Source organism: Geotrypetes seraphini, chromosome 1 (assembly GCF_902459505.1).
Source record: "Geotrypetes seraphini chromosome 1, aGeoSer1.1, whole genome shotgun sequence".
NCBI classification, from domain to species: Eukaryota; Metazoa; Chordata; class Amphibia; order Gymnophiona; family Dermophiidae; genus Geotrypetes; species Geotrypetes seraphini.
The window spans coordinates 354,265,243-354,277,616 of NC_047084.1; the positions used below are offsets into that span (position 1 = coordinate 354,265,243).

Genomic DNA, 12,374 nt, shown 5'->3' on the forward strand with positions numbered 1-12,374 from the left:
AAGAAAATCAAGTCTACGTTTTTGAGTTTCCCTTGAAACATCAGGGAACATTTGAATTTTACAACCAAGAAATTCCTTCTGTTTATTCTTAAAGAATAGTCTCAGTAACCAAGATTTATCTATAGAAAGAGCTAAAGTAGCTACTAATGTTGCAGGTGTTACCACTTCTTTTTCTGACTTCTCCAATATCTCAGAAATATTCAATGTTTGTCCTTCAGTAGGAGCAGGTTGCTGTTGATGCGACTTTTTACTGGGAAGATAATAGACTTGAGAAAATGGCGGAAGATTATCTTTCGGAACTCCCAATATTTCTGTTGGATATCTCTTAAGCATATCTCTAGGTGTAATCATTCTGTAGGTGTAATCATAGTTATTCTTGGAAAATTTATCAGTCGCGAGTTATTACTAAGCACCTGATTCTCTAATAGCTCCACTTTTCTTCTAAGAATCAACCTCCTGTCACTGATGTCAGGGCTTCTGCCGGCTTTTAAAATTTTTTTTTAAATCAGGCAGATATTTTGCGTGTTTTACACACGCAAAATATCAGCCCAATTAAAAAAAAATTAGACCCCCTCCCTCTCCCGACAAGTGCCTTTTCCCCCCTCCCTCCCTCCCTCCCTCCCTCCCTCCCTGAACCAAAAAATCATGTGAGCCCGACACCGATTTTAAAATTATGGCAGTAGGGTTCCCATTTCCTCCTGCCATCTGTACTATTTCCTCCCACGGGAGGAGCCTGAGGCGCCTCAGCCAATCAGGGCCTTAGGCCCCTCCCCATGCATCACAAGATGCACTGGGGCGTGGCCTAAGGCCGGTATTGCATCGCGAACAGCAGCAGCAGGAGGACTTCGCGCTTCCTCCTGCTTCTGAAGATCACTGGAGGCCTAAGGAGCAGGAGGGACTGGGCCCTCCTGCTCCCAACATTTTTAAAGGTACAGGGAGGGGGTGGGCCGAGTTTGCGATGGCAGGAGGGCGGGCAACGATGGTGGTAGCAGGCGGGAGGGGGGACGCTGTCTGGTTAAAACCACGGGCTTGCAAAGCATTTTGCAGAATATATAAAAAAGGAAAAATTCCTTTTTTTATATATTCTGCTAAAAGCATTGTGAGCTTGTAATTTTAAAGGGCAGGAGAGTCGGCCAGGATAGAAGTGACTGGTCTTCAGTAGTTGCTTCTTTTCTGATCGGCAAGCCCAGTCGGTTGTGTAGAAATTAGTGAATTGCTGCCTTCCAAAATTTGCATGCCATTTCCCTCATTTGCATGCGCTGATTGGATCAGGTGCTGATCAGATTGGGAGGAAGGTTAGTGAATCGGGGAATAATCGGGTCACAAAGGGGTCGCAAACCGATCAGTACACGATCAGATTGCTTAGTGAATCTAGCCCTAAGTCTCTTTAATCTTAAAAGTATTAATTTCTATAGTCTGTGTATGTATATGCCAAGGTATTTTTTTGCTTTGGAAGACCAAGCAAAGCTTAAGTGACTGAAATCAAGGAGAAGCTAAATCACTTGGAGGTATAAGTTCAGATTTATCCCAATTACCTTATATCCAGAAAATTATGAGTAGTCTGAAACAATTTGAATAAATGCTGAGAGAGATTGGATTGCGGAGGAATAAGAGAGTATCATCTGCATAAGCTGCAACTTTAATTTGTCTTGAGGACAAGATCTAATTAAGGATAATAGGGGTTCAAGAGCTAGATTCAATAGAAGTGAGGAGAGAGAGAGAGCATCCCTGGCAGGTCCCCTTTGTATTTTGATTTAGTCAACATGTTATTGATTAGTATTCTAGATAAGGGATGCCAGTAGAGAGTATGTACCCAAGAAATAAATGAGCTCCAAACTTAAATCAGTTTAGCACTTGTAAATGCTTTTTCAGCGTTCTGAGATTGTCTTAGCCAAATTATTGATGTTCTGAAATAATCTTAAATTATCACCAAAGTACCTGTTTTAATAAAACCTACTGATATAAGTGATTCAATAACTTTATTTAGTCTATTGGATAGTATTTTAGCTATTTTATAATCCGTTTTAAGGAGTGAAATAGGTCTGCAATTTATAACAAGGATTTGGTCTATTTGGTTTTGGAAAAGCTATGATGGTAGCTTCAGTGACGTTGTGTTGTTGATTGGGGTGATCATGAAAAAAAATTATAATAGCTTAAAAAGTTGCAGAGCTAGTTATACATTACATTTTTTTGACATTAAATTTTTTAAAGAATTCAGAAGTAAAGCCATCAGGGTCAGCAGATTTATTAGAAGCTAAAATGGAAATCAAATTTAAGATTTCTTGAATGTTATAGGGGAGTCAAGTTCTTGTTTGATATTATTTGAGAGGATAAGATGTGAGATTTTATCTAAGAAAGCAGAAATTATCTGTTCCGAGCTTATATTTTCTGATTGGAATAACTGTGAATAAAACTGTTCAAACTGAGTCTGAAGAATCAGTTGTGTATTGGTAATTATGTGACCTTGTAGTTCTTGAATTGATAAAATATGAAATCTTCCTTTCTTGCCCGATATTTGTTGAGTGATTTGCCCATTTTATTATCTAGTCTTGTTTTGCTTGGTAAGTTCCTTGTTTATTGTAATGGATGTGTTGTTTTTATTCTGTAAACTGCCTTGATATCTGTTAAATAGCAGTATACTAAATTTTATTAAATAAACTTCTCTAGAACCAAATAAATATTATTGGTCTATGGGGATGTGGCAGCTTTGGGGCTGTCTGATTAAGGGCCACTATGTTAGCTGGACATAATACAGTATCCTCATTAAGAGGGGAGGGTTTTTTAAATTTCACTTTGCTTTCCTGCCCAAGCATGATCTAAATTCCCTTTGTTCTTAGAAACCTGCTGTGTGGGTGCTGTGGGTTCTTGAACACCCTCAATATTGAACAAACTTCGGGCCCCTTTTACAAAGCCACGGTAGTGATTTCCCCTGTGGCAAATGCACCAAAGCCCATTCAATTATATGGGCTTCGGTACATTTGCTGCAAGAGAATCACTACTGCAGCTTTGTAAAAGGTGTCCTTATTGATAGTATTGAGGAAGGGATAATTTACATTGAGTTTAGCACCCCAAATCATTTTGAAAAGTTGGCTCCTATGCTCCTCTGTTCAGTAATTAATACTGAACTAAGACTGGCTCATGCACTGACAGGAAAGTAGAAAGAGAAAAAACACTTGATTCAGAGAACACTGACATTATTGCTGTAGCAATGTATATTTTTCTATCTGTACACTTTTTTATTGTTTATAATTATTTTATGTCCCATAAGAACACGAAAAGGCCACAATAAACAAAGCCGAGATAATTTAAAAATTGCTGTTGCAAAACCCACATGTCCACATCTTATGCACATTTTTTTTAACACCGCAATAATTTGCACTGCATTAGTTTACCATATCAAAAGTAAAACTTGTTTCAGTGTGTCCATTAAGAAACTGTGTGCTGAAGTGGAGCTCTTTTACATTGGTCCCAGTGTATGGAACACCAGTCCACATCATGATTGTCCACTAGAAAATGTCACCCCCAAGAATGTTTCTGATTGAATATTTGCTTGTATTCATTGGTTCAGCTTTCTTGGGGTCATTTGTTACTAGGATGATCAACTCTCCCATGTTTCCCAGGAACTCCCATATCTTTGAGCATTTTAAGTGTGACTAACTTTCCCGTATTATCTTTGAGTATTTGTATTGGAGATATTTCTGCACTGTTGTTCCTATTTGTTGCGGTATGGGATGGGCGTTGGAGCTTTGAGCATTGGTACATCGGAGATCCCCCAGCAGCTGGTTCTCTCATTCATTGTCTTTTTTCCTTCCTCTTCAGACTCTGTATCACTATCAACCAGTCGCAACCCAGCGCTCCTGTGCTGCAATTGTTGAAATGTGACTGTGAGTGACTGCACTTAGTGGATGGAAGAGGAGAAAAGTGCATGGTGTATTTTGAGGTATGGTCACAGCACTGAGTAAGAATTATGCAGGCTTCTTGGTTGGACCTCGGGAAAGATGCGCTCATGGCAAATGATGTGCCGGAATGGTTATTTCTTCTTCAAGCTAGAGAAGTTACCAGAGTTGCGCACCATAGATTGCTGGTGAAAGGGGTGGGTTTTCAGGATGCTCTGCTGCTTTGTTCTGCTGATTGGCAGGTAGGAGTCGCGACTTATGTGGTGTCATGGTTTTGGAAGCAGGTAGTCACTTAATTTTTTTAGCATAGACTATAAGTATTGGATATGTGGAGAGGCCTGGAGAGTGTTGAGGAGACTGCCGGTTAACGGATTGCTTAATAATTCCACCTTTTAAATGATGGTTTTATTTACTTTTTGAACTAAATAGGTAATGGCAAATTCTTACTTAAATAAATAAATATTATTTTCTATCCCGTTCTCTCCAGCAGGTATGTATTTTGAATGTTAACCTGTAACCCATTCTCAGAACGGGTCGCAGGCATAAAAAGATTGTGGACAGATCAGATCTACGAGTTTGTAGTTTAATAAGTGTCCAAATAACTTAAAAACAATGATCTTAAAAACAATTCACAAGGGTGTATACAGTCACAAGTGACCCACAAGATAAAAACCAAATAATGTATAAAATACAAATGACCCAACATGGGCCTCTTAACTACTTGATTTTTTTGTGACTTATGTTTTTATATTTGACAGCCAAGGACCCCATAAGACCCCTGAGGAAGGCTTTTTTATTTTGCCAAAACATGGCCCGTGTTGGGTCATTTTTAATTTATACATTATTTGGTTTTTATTTTGTGGGTCACTTGTGACTGTATACACCCTTTGTGAATTGTTTTTAAGATATTGTTTTTAAGTTATTTGGACGCTTATTAAACTACAAACTGGTACATCTGATCTTCTGTTCCACAATCTTTTTGTTGTTTTGCTGGCCCATTATTATCAACAGTTTACACTTGGAGGTACTCATCAATATAAATACAAAAAAATAACATAATAATCAATACAAAGTTAGCATGTGACCTGTATATTAAATACAATGTAAATTATTTTGTTTAATATATTATCCATGAACATAAAAATGCACAAAATTTGTTGCAACTAAATCTCACTTAAATTCATGGCCAAAAGTTGGTTACCTTACTTGTTACTCATCCTATTTAGTGATGAAGTAAAATGCATCATTTCTAAATTTTTAACAGCTGTGATGCTGTTGGGTGGGGGAAGGCTTTTTTTTCAAAACAACCACTAAATGTTGCACATGTGGTCTTCCTAGATTGAGGCCTTCTTATTCTTAATCAAGATGAAAAATTGTTTTCAATTTTGGTAATTAAAATAAGCTGTCATTTATAATTATTGTTTTCTGTTAAAAGAAAAAAGAAATGCTAAGAGACTAGGAAGTGATTTATTCACGTAATTGTGCATTAACTGTGGAGGTCACTGATCTAGATTGTAAAGCAATCGGCAAAAAAATGCAGTAGTCAAGAGTGTATAGACCAGGGGTGTCCAACCTGCGGCCCAGAGTATGCAATAATATCCCTATGGTTGCCCAAAATAAGATAGGGTTATCCGCATGTTGGGCATTAGAGGAGTGATATTGTTATCATTTCTCATGTATATAAACTAAATTTAGAATCTGTGTACAAATCTTAAGGAAAACCTCCACTGGTAGGGAGTTGCAGGATTGTCCGATTGCTGAAATGTTATCCAAATAAGGGCATGGTCAGATATTTCTGTTGGTCCAATGATAGCATCCTGCCAGAGCTGGTGTTAAGACTGCAAACGTGAGCTAGGATTTAACAGAGAGAGGAAAAGTATTTTTTGTTTATTTTGTTTACATCACAGGACCAGTGTGGGTAGGAGAGGGCAAAGGGGGTGAAGAGGCTATAAAATAAGTCCACCAGGATGTTTGGAAAAATACCCAATTGGGCAGGAAAATCGAATTGAAAAATCGATTCAATAGGCTGAATCAAATCGAAATTTTTTTTTTCCTGAATTGGGCAGCACTAATGCGCGGTATGGGCATTTCAATAGTTTTTCATCTTAAAAGTGACAGTACACTTTTGCACTGTCCATACTGGGTTCCGTGGATGATTTCACACACATGTGAGAATATCTGCCTGCTGCCCTTGGACAACACCTGCTACAGGTAAGTAACTGCTATTTTGCAGGATCAAGCAGCTTGTTACTTTATCAGATAATGTAATAGGTTATGGGGTCATTTTTGTCTGCAGTATTGAAGTTTTGAGAACTTAAACAGCATGGGTATCTTTAAAAGACATCACCAAAATAGGGAAGTCAGGGCACCCTGATAGCAAGGTTGTAATAGAAACCATAGTAGACCAGGTGTCCTTAAACAGAAAGCAGACCAATTATAAAGATTACAAATAATCTATGTCAAACTGCTGAGCAAGTTGTAAATAGGAACAAAAACATTGTTTGAAATGTCTTTATGCAAATACCAGAAGCTTAAGAAGTAAAATGGGAGTTTTAGAACACATTGCACCAAAGAAAAGATAGATATAATATGAATCTCTAAGGGCTCCTTTTACTAAGCTACTTTAGGGCTTTATCGCGCTGAATAGCGTGCGTACATTGCCGTGCACGCTAGACCTTAAAGCCAGCATTGAGCTGGCGTTAGAGGCGTAGCGTGCAGTGTAGCGTGCGGTAATTTCCTGCGTGAGCTAAAAAACGCTAGCGCACCTTAGTAAAAAGGAGCCCTAAGACTTGGTGGCAGGAAGATAACCAATGAAACACTGATATCGGGATACAAATTGCATCACAGTGATAGGGTAAATCGAATTGGTGGAAATTGTTAAGAAGAGCCTTTAATCTAATAGAGTAAAAATTTTACAGGAACCAAAGCACACCTTGGAATTCCTATGAGTAGAAATTCCATGTGTACAGGGGTAAAGCATAGTGATAGAACTGAACTACCATCCACCTGGTCAGAATGAACAGATGCTGAAATGTTATCAAAAATTAGGGAGGCTAACAATAGGGTAACACAATAATAATGGGCGATTTCAATTACCCTGATACTGACTGGGTAAATGTAACATCAGGGCATACTAGGGAGCTAAAATTCCTTGATGAAATCAATGACTAATTTATGGAGCTGCTGGCAAAAGGCAAAGCAATTCTATACCTAGTCCTCAGTGCAGTGCAGGAAGTAATGGTGCTGGGGCCATTTGATAACAGCGAACATAACATGCTCAGATCTGATATACCATAATCTCTGGAGCAAGTACATACAGGAAATTCAATAGAATAGCATTTAACTTAAAAAAAAAGGAGGTGGAGATAGGTGGCTGGGACGATCCCCACTGGAAATGTATATATCTTTCTCTGATATTTGGTTTATGTACTTCACTCTCTAAGTCTCATGCATCTTAAAGTATTTTCCTGGAATGTGGATGGCATATCCTCACCTGTGAAAAGGTCTAAGATACTACATAGCTTGAACAGGCATCAGTCTTCTATAGCCATGCTTCAGGAAACCCACCTAACTACAATAGAGCACAGTAAATTAAATACATGGTGGGTGGGAGATTATATAGAAGCCCCTGCAGTATCTAGAAAGGCCGGAGTTCCGTAAAGCTTTACAGTTAGAAAAGGTTAGCACACACATAGACCCGTCAGGAAGATATAGATATATATAGCTAAAGTGCAAATTAATGAGGCAGAAATGATACTCTAATCTGTATGCACCCAATAATTATGATAAGAAATTTTTCAAAGTTCTAATCAGTACCTTACTACAATACTCCAATAGCCCAAACCTAGTGGGGGGAGATTTCAATGGAGTGGCTGATCCTACTATAGATAGATCTATATCTAGACCCTCTGAACTAGTAGATAAGACCAAGGGGATTCCACTTTAAGTAATACATTACACCTACCGGATGTCTGAGGGTCTTGCATCCATCAGAAAGAGATTACACCCATTGCTCCAGGGCCCATAACACCCACTCTTGTATAGATTACCCATTGTGTTTGGATACCTTATTCTCCAAGGTTCAAGAAACACGTTTCAAATCTGACATATTGTAATCACAAAACAGAAAATAAAATGATTTTTTTGTACCTTTTGCTGTCTGGTCATTATTCAAATCATGTTGGTCCCAGGCTCTGGTTGTCTTCTGATAACTCGCTTCTTTCTCCGTGCTAACCATCCATCTTCCATCTGTGTCCTCCCCTTCCATTTCCATTCCTTTCCCCTGGTCTGGCATCTGTCTCCTTCCCCCCCATGCCCTGACATCTCTCCCTCCATGGTCTAGTATCGCCTTTCCTTTCCCTCCCTCTCATGGTCTTGGCATCTCTCTCCTCTCCCTTCCTGGGCTTCCTTATTCCTCCTTCCCTCTCTCTCCCCAATTGGGTGCAGCAGCAGCATTTCTCTTCCCCTCTCACTCTCCTCCTCCACTGTTCTTCCCCCTTCCCCCATCCACTCTCCTCCTCCACTGCTCTTCCCTCAGTCCTGCTGCAGTTTTCTCTCTTCCATTTTAAGTCCAGCAGCACTCTCATCTGTTCCCAATCCAGCAGCACTTCTCCCTCTCATCTCCCTCCACCACTCAGCTCCAACAGTACCTCTCCCTCCCCTCCTCTCTACTTCCGTTTCCCCCACCAACTAGCTGCAGCACCTCTTCTTTCTACCCCAGGGCAAGCAGCACCTCTCCACTCTGACTAGCAGGGCTCCTCTCCCTTCCCTTTCCCTCCCCTCTGACTAGAAGCAGTACCTTACCACTCACCTCCCAGGACTAGCAGCACCACTCCCTCCTCTCCTCGCCTCCTTTCAGCACCCCTCCCTCTTGTCTTCCAGGTCCATCGGCACCATATCCCCTCCTGATTAACAGGCTCTCACCGGCTTGTGGATTCCCTGGCTTGACTTGGCATAGCCTGAAGTTCTGTGTCTGACTCCGGCCAAAGAAAGTAAAAAAGAAAAAAAAAAAGCCCGAAAAACATGCGATTTTTCAAACCCTCCCGGTAACACTATCCTGGATTAGCAGCTGCACCGCTCTCTCCTCCGTAGCTTTAGCGGGTCAATTCCCTTCTGCAGCCTCAGAGCCTCTGATAGGCTGTCCTGCCTCCGATGATGCAATTTCCTTCTTCCTCGGAGGCGGGACGGCCTATCAGAGTCAATCCAGGGAATCCACAAGCTGGTGAGAGGGTTTTTAAAAAAAAAATGTTTTGAGTGGCGGTGGCGGTGACAGCAGGATTTGTGACCGCGATAACAGCTGGGCACAGGGAGGAGGGTTGTGCCCCGAATCGGAGAGGCTGATTTTTTTAAAATACACATCGATTCGAATCGATTCACCCATAATGAATCGGTGAATCGATTCGAATCAGAAATCGGGCAGCACTACCGCGCATGTGCGAGTGCCTTTCCGCCTGCTTCCAGCTCGCAGGACCATCAGTTCAATTACAAAGTCAAGAAGCCAAACAGAGGAGGTGGGCGGGTTGTGAGAAAATTTGACTGCTGTTCTTGGATAAAACCCACTACAGGAAAGTAACTTCACTTATCTGAGGACAAGCAGGCAGCATATTCTCCCTTGCTACCAGTATCATGCATCTGAGAAGAGGACTATTAGTTAGTTAGCTAGTTTTATATTCCGTCCTCCCAGGAGAGTTCAGAATAGGTTACAAGTTAATAATTACCATGAGCCTGGCGAAAACAGTTGGAGGGAAATTGACTTCTAACTGGAAAATAAATTTTGTAAAACTGTTTGGCTGAACCGACTATCCCTTTTGGAATGAATGTCCAGGCAATAGTGGGATGCGAAGATATGAATTGAGGACCAGGTGGCTGTGTTACAGATGTTCTCAATGGTAGTGGAACATAGATGAGCTACTAAAGTTGCCATTGCTCAAACTTTGTGCTATAACACGGCCTTCAAGCGTCAGCCTAGTCTGAGCATTGCAAAAGGAGATATACTGGGGGATGCTCAAAACTTACCAATCGTGTCCCGATCGTCGCTAAACCAGTTTGATCTAGCGAATGATCAGATTGGATTCCCCAATGCACAAAACTGCCCACTGCGTGCTTTTCCCCTCAATCACCCATTTAACGATCTGATCCGACCCATGCAAAGTAGTAAAACCCCATGCAAAATAACCAAGCGATTGATACACAAATATCGCTTGGCTATTTAGCATTGGGTTTTACCAGTCGTAAAACCCGATTTGCTCTAGACCAGTGTTTCTCAACCTTTTCAAGCCAAGTACCCCCTAAGCCTAACAAAATACAAACAGAGTACCGCTGCCCAAGCTCCCACCCCAGACCTACCCAAAATTCGCCCTTGACTCCACCCCCATAATAATAGTACATAAGAACATAAGAACATAAGAAGCGCCATCTCCGGATCAGACCTTCGGTCCATCAAGTCCGGCGATCCGCACACGCGGAGGCCCTGCTAGGTATACACCTGGCTTATTTTATAGCCAACCATATCTTTATATGCCTCTCTCAAGGAGATATGCATCTAGTTTGCTTTTGAAGCCTAGGACTGTCGATTCCGCAATAATCTCCCCTGGGAGAGTATTCCAGATGTCAACCACTCTCTGTGTGAAGCAGAACTTCCTGATATTAGTCCTGAACTTGCCCCTCCTTAGCTTCATTTCATGTCCTCTTGTCCGTGTCAAATTGGACAATGTAAATAGTTTTTTCTGCTCTATTTTGTCGATTCCTTTCAGTATTTTGAAGGTTTCGATCATATCCCCACGCAGTCTCCTTTTCTCAAGGGAGAACAATCCCAGTGTTTTAAGTCGATCCTCATATTCCAGTTTCTCCATACCCTTCACTAGTTTAGTTGCTCGTCTCTGCACCCTCTCCAGCAGTTTTATATCCTTCTTTAAGTAGGGAGACCAATGTTGGACGCAGTATTCCAAGTGGGGTCTGACCATTGCCCTATAAAGCGGCATTATAACTTTCTCCGATCTACTCGAGATTCCTTTCTTTATCATGCCCAACATTCTATTTGCCTTATTTGCCGCTGCCGCGCATTGTGCCGACGGCTTCAGGGTCCTATCTATCAGTACACCCAGATCCCTTTCTTGTTCACTTTTTCCCAGAGTTGCACCTGACATTCTGTACTCGTATTCCTTATTTTTACTGCCTAAATGCATTACCTTGCATTTCTCCACGTTGAACTTCATCTGCCATTTCTCCGCCCATTTTTCTAACCGACACAAGTCGCTCTGGAGTTCCTCACTGTCCTCCTGCGATCTGATTGCCCGGCAGAGTTTTGTGTCGTCTGCAAACTTGATGATCTCACTGGATGTTCCGTTTTCCAGGTCATTGATATAAATATTAAAAAGGATCGGCCCAAGTACCGAGCCTTGGGGTACTAATTGTAATGCAGTCTCTTCCATCCATTTTTCATATACACACAATACAATCTTATTACATAATGGTAACCACAAAATTTAAAAAACACAAAGTGTACTGTACACAGAGAAAAGGTTAATTATTTATATTTGGGTTTTTTTCAAAGAGGTCAAACCAGGGCGCTTGTCTTTGACCTGGGGGCCACCACGGGAGCGAACTGCTGGGCACGATGGACCACCGGTCTGACCCAGCAGCGGCAATTCTTATGTTCTTATGCAATGTCACCTCAGTATCGACTATAGAAAAATAGACAAATATAATGCAAAGTATAGACAACAGATATAAATTCTCAAAACTGACACATTTTGATCACTAAATTGAAAATAAAATAATTTTTCCTACCTTTTGTTGTCTGGTGATTTCACGAGTCTCTGGTTGCACTTCCTTCTGACTGTGCATTCAATATTTCTTTCTTTCTTTCTGCCTTCTGCATGCTTCCCCCTCCTCCAGACCTCATTTCATTCCGCAACCAACATCTCTCTGTCCCTCCATGAGTCCAACTTTTTTTCTTCCTCTCTCCCTGCCTGCCCCCACCCACTGAAGACACCGCTGCTGATGTCTCCCTGCTTCCCCGCCCCCATATCCGAAGCCGACCCTGCCACCCAACACGCTCCATTCCCACCTCCGCAGCCACAACAAGGATGGGCCAGGCGCGTGCAGTGACTGCATGTGGCCAGCCCACAAGCCTTCCCCACAACATCAATTCTGACGTCTGAGGGAAGGTTCTGAGCCAGCCAGGTGGCGATTGGCTGGCCCAGAACCTCTCTGATGTCAGAATTGATGTCGGGGGAGGGGGGAAGGCTGGGCTGGCCATGTGCAATCGCTGCATGCACCTGTCCCATCCTTGTTGTTACTGCACCAGGGGGGGGGGAATGGAGCGTGTCAGGTGACAGGGTCGGCTTCAAGGGTAGGGTGGGGTAGGGAGGAATCTGCAGCAGCGGTGGCTTCAGCAGGGGGAGGGCAGGCAGGGAGAGATCCCAGGTGGTGGCCAACTTGAAACACTGGTCTGCCTGTTTTGAGGGGGGTTTTCAC

At 41.8% G+C, this 12,374-nt stretch overlaps 1 protein-coding gene across 3 annotated transcripts in view; it reads left to right on the plus strand.

Moving 5' to 3' along the window:
- TMEM150C (transmembrane protein 150C) overlaps nucleotides 1–12,374 on the plus strand; it is a 91,717-nt gene that overhangs the window by 1,442 nt on the left and 77,901 nt on the right. For 2 of the 3 annotated variants that reach the window (XM_033914458.1, XM_033914436.1), the window contains exon 2: nucleotides 3,820–3,940. The gene's annotated coding sequence lies outside the window, so the exon portion shown is untranslated. Of the gene's footprint in view, nucleotides 1–821; nucleotides 930–3,819; nucleotides 3,941–12,374 lie in introns of those variants that run through there. The other variant, XM_033914447.1, reaches the window with a different exon arrangement.